Genomic DNA, 10,698 nt, shown 5'->3' with positions numbered 1-10,698 from the left:
GCCAAAATAAAAATTCTAAAATTTAAAATAATGAGTCTAAGCGATCATAAACAATCCTAATACACAAAAATAACAAAGAATAGATCTAAATATGCAAGAAGAATAAAACAAAATCTGATCTACATGCAAGAAACTTTAAAAATCTAAAGAAGGGGCAGAAGAAGGAACTTACCAGCGGCGATTCTCGATTTTGGATTGGGTTGAGAAAAGAGCGGATCCCCCGTATGATGGTACTGCGTCTCAGAGGTTGCCTATAACGTGAGGAGTGATGACACGTCAAGCTCTTGGAAGCTGCACATGAAACTCACGTGGAGAGGAAGAAGGGAAGAAGAAAGAATAAAAGAAGAGAGAAGAAGAAAGAGGGAGAAAGAGTTCCCCACGTTGGGAAAGAAGTGGAGGAAAGAGGGTGTGGTGGCAACTCCTAAGGAGAAGATCAATTTCTTCTTAGGTTTTATAACCTATTTATTATGCTAACTTTATTAATTTCTAAATTCTTAAAAACACTTCTAACATTCTTATTTAAAAAAATAATACTTATTTCTAAAACTACACTACAAATACCATTATTTCATAACAATTTCAAGGTGGCGCCTCTTACAAAGGGTTATTTTAGACTTTTTAACATTTGCACAACTGGATTTGAGATTTGAGCACGTAGGATTTGAATCTCGACTTTGGATCTTTGCTGCAACTACTTTGAAATAACTCTAAAATGAATTATACATTTTTTTGACGAAATTGGCACCAAAAGGTTCTTGCACACAAAAACATCAAAATTCATCAACCATGGATATTTTAACATTAAAATCAATAAAATTCATGCATAAATTGTATAAAGATATATGTAATTTATGTATGATCGATTCACTTTCTCATTCAAATGAGAAAGTAAATCACATCTGATCCAACCAAACATGCTATAATTCATAAGAAAGGCGTGCGCAGGGAAAGCTACAAGGATTTGATCTGTGGTTAGATTTTGCATCAGTAGTTATTAGATGCTCATCCTTATTCACCTTTAAACTGGTACACTAACTCGAGTGCACAACTGGTGCCTGGGGAAAACATGCTATGAACCTGTCAAAGTTAGTGGGTTCACAGTCTGAATCAGACAAGTGTTGCGCGTGCTCAAGAGGAGCGGTACTTTTTTTTTTCTTGCTGTTACATTGCACTGGACCCATGGTGGTCAGATACAGCATCCAAGGCACCCGTTGATGATAGCACCGCCAGTCTTACCCTTTATCTCTTTTCATGAACAATTAGATTCTCGATCTCTTATCAAACCGTACCCTCTTTGCTTTTCCGAGCAGCGTAAAAGTTTCCCAGCCTCGTGCAGCACTGTAGGCAGAGCTGTGTAAGCACCACTCGGTTTCAAGAGGTTTTCTGATTTTAATGGGGAGAAAGATATTTGATGGGGTTTTAAGAGGTTTACTGATCAAATCAGTCAGCCAAAGCAAGAAATGGTGCATATACATGTGCCTGGACGTCCGTATGTTGAATGAACTCGGTACAATTCCACTGTCCTAGCCCCAAAGGGGTTAGCGTAGTTGGATCACGCCTCACCGTCAGAAGGGCAGTCAGGGTTCGAATCCTGCAGGCACCACCCCCTTGCATAGGCCATGGGACGAGGGTCCTAGCTACAGCATTTTACGCCAAACGGTACGGCGACTATGTCTCTAAGCCCGGACAGCGGTTTTCCTGGGTAAAATATCGGAAAGAAAGTTTCCACTGTACTAAGGTTTGAAGTTCCATTGAAGGTTATCCCTCTGCCATGCAGCGACGCACACACATGCAGACATCTCTCTCACGCAAGCGCACACACGCTAGTGTGTCAATGGAGATTGCAGGCTTGCAGCTTTCCTATATGAAGACCTTACCCAAGCAGCTGCACGAAAATGCACTCTGACGGCATGCGAGAATCGCATGCTAAAACCCACCAGCATGGACCGTGGTGGGTTACTCAGAAAAGACTGAAGCCAATGCTCTAGGAACATGACCTACCAGTGAAACGAGCAATGCTCCATTATTAACAGGGAATTTGATGAAAAAAAAAACTACACAGTAAATGCAAATCCAATACAATCAGATGTGTGCTACACAGGATGCACTAGGTGCTCAGACTGTTGCCAATCAAACAGATGTCTTTGCAGCGAGATTGAGAAGCGAGCGCCAATGATAGATCATGCCGAGATCCTTGTATTTGTTTAAGAAGCTCTGCAAGTTGACCTCCCTTGCGAGAAACTGCTAATGAAGGTAAACTGACTCTGAATCTGCACTAACCATAGCACCTGCAAAAACCAGACAGCAGTTAGCAATTTGTTTCTTTTTCAGACTCATGCATGTTGACACGCAAAACCAACAACCAAGACCACTCGCCTTGCATCTTCTTGATAAGCGTGGAGGTGCACAAAGTCTCAATGTCTCTTCCTTTTCCTTTTCTAGATCATTAAGCTTCTCTTGTGCAGCTGCTAATTCTGTCATTCTGATTATCATACACTGTTGTCCCAATGAAACAGTGATTTCTTATCAGATGCTTAGACGTCAAGAAAAAGCATCAAACACAACTGTGGACAACTTACCTGATTCCTAATCTCTGAAATCCATGGTTCTTTGTCCAGGTTGTCCACTAATCAATATGCAAGAAAGACAAGCACTCAAACACATGCATGTGCATGCAGAACACACACATTGAGAGAGAGAGAGAGAGAGAGAGAGAGAGAGAGAGAGAGAGCATTCATCATTCAACATTACCAAAATACATCCAACAAAATATTGGATGAGAGAGGAACATAAGAATAAGACAGCCACCATCTAGATGGTGACTGTGCACAGTTCAGAGTACAAGTAGATCTAACCCCGTCTCTACTATATAATTTAAGAGCCAGATACACATCAGACATAATCCGCTGACGTAGCCTTCCAAAATCGAATTTGATGCCCCTGAAAAAGATATTGTTTCTTTCAGTCCAGATCACCAGCCATGCTGAAAACAACCATACCCGCCACAATAATCTCCATTTTTTTTTATTTTGTAAAATCATGGGACCAAGCACGAGGTCCCGAATAACAGAACTCGAACGAGTTTGAACAGACAGTGCACCCCAAGTTTGAAAAAATAGGTCTAGAACTATAGGGCAAAACCAAAATAGGTGAGTTGTGTCCTCTACTGCCTTCTCGCAAAGAACACACCTACTGGGAAATTGAAGCCTCCATTTCCTGACATTAATCTGGGTTTGAAAACGATTCAAAACTACTAGCCACGCCAAAGCTTTTGCCCTTGGAGCGGGCCCCTTACCCCATATACAATCAGTGGAAAACCAGTCCATCCCGACTGGCAACAAGGAATGGTAAACTTTCTTAATGGAGAACCTATCTTCGCTCGTCATGGCCCAGTGAAGCCACGAGCCACCATGGCCAGCCCTAAGATCACTGTCACTGAATGAGCGAAGTGTCTTCCGCCACTCCAACTAGAGGGACAAATGGCACACTGAACTGAGCATCAAAAGAAGGGAGTTAGGTAGACTACCATATTTTTGCCTAACAAACGTAGCCCAAAGAAATGGAGACGTGGAAGTGACCCATGCCCACTTCAAGACTAAAATGATGCTCCTCTTTCTCAGAGCCGAAATCTTCAAGCCGCCTTGTTGCCTCGGGAGAACGATCTGCTGCCAAGAAACAAGCAGGTACTTTTTGTGAGACGCATTCCCAGACCAAAGAAAGTGCGAAAGCAAACGATTAATCGTTCGTTCTACTATCGTCGGTATAATGGACATGCTCATACGAAAATCTGGTAATCTGGCCAAAACATGGTGAATTAGCGTCAATCGCCCCTCAAAAGATAAATATCGGGCCTTCTAAGACTGCAATCTCCCTTGCACCTGCTCTATAGTAGACATCCAAGACGAAGTTCTCGATGGCTGCAGTGAGTGCAACGATAGACCCAAGAAATTAACAGGAAGGTCGGATATTGGGCAGTTGAAGATCCTTGCAGCAGCCGATTGGAGGAGAGGGTCAGCATTGAGTAAGACCAGAGCGAACTTACTCTCGTTCAGGCGAAGGCCTGAAATTGCAGCAAATACTTTAATAATGAAGCACAACTTAGACATTTGATTAACATTCATATGACCAAATATTATAGTATCATCTGCATATTGAATTGTGTGACCAACAAAACTAGGAATGCCCAACGAATTCAAGAAGCCTGTTTGCTCTGCCCTTTTCATGAGAATAGGTAAACCCTTTGCCGCAATATTAAAAAGGATGGGGGCTAGGGGACACCCTTGTCACACACCTCTAGCCAACTTGAATTCTTCCCCTCTCAGTCTGTTGATGCAAACCGACGACACAGATTTCGTGACCAGCTCCTTAACTCATGCTATAAACTGGTTGCCGAATCATATATTTATTAGAGATTCAAACAGAAAATTCTATGCCAGACTATCATAAGCCTTGTTAAAATCTAATTTTAACAAGAAGTACGGTGCTTCAGTCAACTGTAAAGAGTGAAGAAGCTCAGTTGCACAAATAAAAGACCCTTGCACACTTCAACCTGGAATAAACGCTCCCTGATTCAGAAAGACAAGTTGATCAATGACAACACACAATCGGTTAGCCAACACCTTAGATATAACACGATACAGAGCACCCATTACCGAAATCGGCCTGAAGTTGGATATGTCTGACGCCCCTTGCCTCTTAGGAATCAAAGAGATGACTGCCACATGGTATGGTTTAGGCAACCTTGCATTACAATAGAATTCATTAATTAAACAAGTATAACATATAAGCTTTAACAATTGGCCAAAAAGCTTTGAAGAAGTCTACGTAGAAACCATCAAGGTCTGCGGCCTTCCATCCTGAGAGGCCGCTAATAGCATTAGAAATCTCAACTTCGGTGAATCGAGCCTGCAGAGGAATAAATTGGTTTGCCGCCAACTGCTTATAACCCATATCGCCGATGACCCCCCAACGCCTACGTCAGTCGAATACAGCTTGGAGAAATATGAAGTAATAGCTGACAGACAATTTTGCTGACCAAACTGGCATCTAGGGATCTCGACTAAGAGGAACCAGTTCTTATTGTACTTATTTGATGCATTCATATGAAAAAATTATGTATTATCATCGCCATTAGCCAACCATGCAACTCTGGCCCTCAACTTCCATCTAAGCTCATCTCGCGCTCTCCATTCTGCAACAATGGCAGAGAGGACAACGATACACTCATGCAATTGAAGCACTTGACCTTCCGGCACACCAACAAGATCGACCTGACGTTGGGCCAAAGAGAAGAGCTCAGCTTTCCACTGGCTGATGAACCTAAACTTGTTCAGGTTATTAAAGCTGAGCCATTCCTTAATACGTTGTCGAAGATGAAGAAGCTTTGCATGAATGCGAGAGACATTAGTGAATCAACAAGCCAAATTTGGTCAATTTTTTGGCTCCGAATAAGCTGAAAATAAAGCTAAACTAAATGGAGAAAAACCGGCATGCATGATATAAATATCCGTTTACATGAAAGCCCAATGGCATGAATCAAGTAGAATAAGAAGCCATGTGAACACAAAAATCGATAAATGTCAAATTTAGAAAAGCATGCTTCTTCATCCACAATCTTTGGTGGATGCTACTTTGATCAAAATCATTGCCCTCAACAATTTCCAAAATGATAATTTACGTAAAGCATTAACCTGAAGGATGAATCTTCACAATCTTGCTAGGGCAAAAACTTTTGCTAACTTGTTAATAATTTTAAAAATCCATGTCACTATATAAAGGGTCAATATTTAATGCTATTGAAGGCACCAAATTATATGTAACTATTGAACTAAAAACCATAGGTTCAAGCTTTATCAAATCAATCTGACCATATAGATGTGCTCAAGAAGGTTTAGTTGCCAAGGATCAAGCCTTGGATCGTGTTATTTCGATACAAAAGTATGATTTTTTGAGTCATAAAATTTTAGTGCATTGTATACCATTCATTTTTGAAGCCCTTAAAAAATCTGCTTATGTGTCACAATCATATGATTGAAAAATCATTTCCCACTAAACAAATATTGTAGATCACCTCCATAAGATTTAATTTACAAAAGAAAAGCTAAAACATATAATTTTTGGTTCAATAGATTCATATAATTTGGTATATATATATATATATATATATATATATATATATATATATATATATATATATATATATATATATATATATATATATATATATATATATATATATATATATATATATATATATAAGGAGGACCGTTCAAACAAAAGAAGGTCCAAAATCTACAACCAATGATAATCGATGATATTTCTTCTCTAACGATCAAGTTTTTCATTTATCGGACTTTATATATTGGATTTTTATTATTCATTTAGTGAGCGCCATGTTTTGGATTATAAATTTTTGATGTTTAAATGTGTTTTTTAAAGCACTAAAAATCAACGGCCCACATTAATTTTGTATTGTAAAGTTTTAAATACATTGTGAGCCATCAATTTTTTACTTTCCGAAAAACATGTCTACGTCTAAAATGGTCGTGTAAAGCATATTTCTTACTAAATAAATTATAAAGAACAAATATATTTGGTCCGATCGATGAGATGCTGTGCTGGTTGTAGATTTTGGACCTTCCTTTGGTTGGATGGTCCCACTTCCCTATATATATATATATATATATATATATATATATATATATATATATATATATATATATATATATATATATATATATATATATATATATATATATATATATATATATAGACACCCATTCAAATTCTGTCTTTACCAAAAAGAATTTGCAGGCTTGGGTTACAAATTTAAATCACTATGCTGGTTTCTGTAACAAAACGTTTTAAACCATAGAATCAAGTACATCAGTCTATGTATGAGCTATATCTGCTACAAGCTAATGACTCAAAATACTAATTCCAGTTTACTACTTTACATCATTCTACAACACAACCATTCAATCCACAGCACAAACATCAAGATTTTCCGCAATAAATTCCAGAGGCACCTCGCATAGGCGACATGAGGTAAACAAATCTAAAAATGTTTCGTGTATTGTGAAACCAGTTCCCTGAGCTGATTTAGTTTGGAAATCATAGTTTGCAATATTTACCAAATTATGAGCAATGTAGCATGACAATTATGAAATTAAAGAAACCCAAATGGATGGTTTACGAATTGAAACCAAAATCATCAAGGGAAAAGAAAAAGAGAAAAGAGGGAGGATAGAGAGTTGTTCTGTTTCAGCTTCATACCTGCTCTAGCAGCAGAATAGATGATCGTAGCATGGAATCAAAGCAAGAAGCAAACTTCATTTCATATCTCGGAATCAATAATAAGCACGTTATTCTAGACGCCCAACAACCACTTAGTAGACAATCACGGGCACCCAAAAAAATCGCCAAAAAAAAAGAAAAGATGACACAAAACGCTTAACCGGATACCCCCAAAATCGAAGCACTACGACACAATTTCACGTTATTTTTCTTTCCAATTTCCACCCAGATTTTTAAAATCAATTCTTTCCTATTTACGTAAATCCAGACGATGAACAAAAAGAGAATATCGAAGTTAGAATGAAGAGAAAATGGATTCAATCCAATGAGAATTGACAACAATTAATATAAAAAAAAAAACTTACATTTCTCCGTTTAAAAACAAACGAAGATAAGATACCGAAGGAGAAAACGAGATAACAAAAACAACGAGAATTAACAACAACAACAACAACCATTAAAGAGAATTGGTATAAACAAAAAACATAAGAGAAAAAGGAAAAGGGAGAGGAGAGAAGAAGAGGGGACGAACCAGAAGGTCTTGACAATGGTTGCAGATGATAATGAAGACTCTCTTTCTTGATCTCTCTAACGAAGGAGAAGAGTGCAAAATGGGAAGAAAGATTTCAGAGACGAGGAAACTCCACAGCACCCGCTGGGACGTTTCTGCTTGTGGGTAATAAATTTTAATTGGCACCTAACGTTTCAGAATAATTAAAAAATGCAGCTATAATTTAGAAAATTTAAAAAAAAAATGCATCCTTGCTTTCATTAGTTATTGCGCTCAATAAAATACCAATAAACAGTTTGGACATTAATTTTATAGCAAAACTTTATATTGGCCTTTGAAATTTTTGTTAATTACTTTTTTTTTCTTATGTACTAAAAGTTTGATCTCGAATAGAGATGTCAATGGATAGGATGTTATCCAATATTCAATCCGAATCCGACTCTGATCAGTCAGATTTGGTAAAGAGATAGAACCAGGTTAAATTTAAGATGTTACAACTGAATCCGACAGATCTGATTCCGATGGATATCAAAATCTAAATACATGTAATTACTCCGATTTGATATTATTCTTTCTTTATTTGAATCAAAATCTGACTAGCGAATATCTGATTAGTTGGATATGGTATAGACTACATTTGAAACTGAATCCGATGTGTTTACATCCATAATTTAGAAGGATACAACAACAACAACTACTATGCCTTCATCCCTAAACAATTGGGGTCGGCGATATGAACCAAAAAAGAAAATCCCAAAATAATTTAGAAGGATCAAATACATAAATCAAAACAATGCCATAAAGGATAAAAAAAGAATATATTGAATCAAAGCAAACTTATTTTTTAATCCTCCAAACACATATTGACGTAGGACCAAGGCATAATGTAACTGCTGGAAGGTAAAAAGTAGTAGTTTTTGTAGTTGTACTGCAGCAAGATAGATATGTTATCAGCAACTGCGATTAATTCTAAAAAAAAAAAATGTGTTTTGATCTGCACAAATAAGACTTTGTGGCTTTTTTGAAAATTCTAAACTTAGTTGCATTTTTTAAATAATGCTCAAAATATAGGTGCATTTCAGAAGTTGCCTTTCAAATGCTAGAATGGAAGACCTGGTCCTTCTTTCTACTAGTTACTTTGAAATAGGGATGGCAATGGACCGGATAAGTCCCTACCCCGCCATCCCCGTTTCATATCCTCCAGGTCCAAACAGGGTGAGGTGGGGCAGGGCTCCATTTGCTCCCGGTGCACAGCCGGAAGGAGGTCGAACCGTCTAAGGATATTTTAATTATTTTACTAACGGGGATCGGAAACGGGGCAGGGCGAGGCGGGGGAACACTTAAGTCCATCCCCACACCGGTTTTGATTTTAACCTCTATCTCTGCCTCCATCCCGGTTTCATGTCCAAATTGTGAGTCCCACCAATTTAAATATATTTAAAAATAAACAACTATTTATTGAGTTTTGCTAGCCAGCCAGGGTATGGACGAGAACAGGTTGTGTATGGACTGGTCAAACTCGACCCTACACAGGGTCCGGATTTTGAAGGGTGGGTCTGATTACGGATCTGGTTACTATTTGAATATTATAAAAACAATTTTGGATTTGGTTGTTATATAAGGTGTGACCTTGCTCTACTGGGACACATTGTAAAACAGGTAAAACATCATTCTGAAGAGAAAAACCAAAATCGTTTGGATTAGACCTGGTTCTAATCTGGATTCTAACTTATTTGTTCACCTAATTACAATCTGGTTCCAAGTAGAACTGACAATATTCGTTACGAGTCAGACCTGGATTTCGATATATACTATCTAAATAAGTTATGCATTGGACATGTTTCGGACCGGCCGGAGTTGGAGCCGAGTTGCATCCATAGTCCAAGGTGTGGATGAGTTAGGATGGGACCCATTGGTCCTGATCCAAATCACCATTCATTTTATCCAGTCTGACTTGGTAAATTCAGGCATAGCATACTTGGTCTCAAGGTTCAAATCACAGGGGAGCCATCCATAAGCTTCCCACTCCAAAAGAGAAAAAAAGGCCCGAAGGGCAAAGACTGGCTCGTTTAGGTCTGAATCCGAGTTTGATTACTAATAGGATACTGGTATCTCTTTTGTATCCAACTAAAGGACTTGGATTTGGTTGGATATCCAACCCGAACTTGAACTTCGATTAAGGATAAAAACTATTTGGATTAAGTCAGACTTAAACGGGGTCTTTGGACTGAGCGAAACTTTTTGCTTTCTCTAAGGGCATTACCATTTATGAGTAATGCTAAGGTGCTCCCGGAGTACTTACTCCCACGTACTAGAAAAAATAGGTTGTATCTTCTCAATTAAACCTTATGGATGCATAGGAAATCATGTTTTTTGGACATAAAAATATGATTTTTTAAGTCATGAAATTTTGGTACATTGTGGACAGTTGATTTTTAAAAGTCTTAAAAAATATACATGTATGCTATAATGACATGATTCAAAACTTGTTTTTCAATAAATAATGCAAAAAAATTAAGAAATTTAAAAATCTAAAGCTTGGGGAGTAGGTATTCCGGGAGCACCTTATCGTTACCATTTATTTTATATCGCCTTTTTTTTCCTCCAATAACTTGGAAAAATCACTTTACTCGTTTAGAGCTCATTAGTTTAAAAACACAAAGTCCTTGCCAACCAGGGAGTACACACAGCCTCAGCCTTAAGCCTTATAACAGGAGATGCACACCGATGGGTTTCGAATTTGTGACGTCTCATAGCTCACAAATTGCCTCCTACTAGATGAGTGAAGCTCTCACATGCTTATCTTATATCTTGACTTGGTCACATAAAAAAATCTTGTGTTTTCGAGTTCTAACACGATCATAAAGCATAACTCAAGTTAAGTCATAATT

The 10,698-nt window shown here is 37.9% G+C and overlaps 1 long non-coding RNA gene across 1 annotated transcript; it reads right to left on the bottom strand.

Annotated features, from left to right (window-relative positions):
* Window positions 1-2,063: 2,063 nt before the first annotated feature.
* LOC149813816 (uncharacterized) lies at window positions 2,064-7,911 on the bottom strand. The gene is made up of 4 exons (XR_016428199.1): window positions 7,829-7,911; window positions 2,580-2,626; window positions 2,377-2,496; window positions 2,064-2,288 (listed from the first exon to the last, which is right to left on the bottom strand). It is a non-coding gene; the product is annotated as an uncharacterized LOC149813816 (long non-coding RNA).
* Window positions 7,912-10,698: the final 2,787 nt, after the last annotated feature.

Source organism: Nuphar pumila, chromosome 16, assembly GCF_984573655.1.
Source record: "Nuphar pumila chromosome 16, dmNupPumi1.hap1.1, whole genome shotgun sequence".
In the NCBI taxonomy this organism is placed as follows: domain Eukaryota; kingdom Viridiplantae; phylum Streptophyta; class Magnoliopsida; order Nymphaeales; family Nymphaeaceae; genus Nuphar; species Nuphar pumila.
The sequence above is the reverse complement of the archived record's forward strand: the minus strand, read 5'-3'. Positions and strand labels throughout refer to the sequence as shown.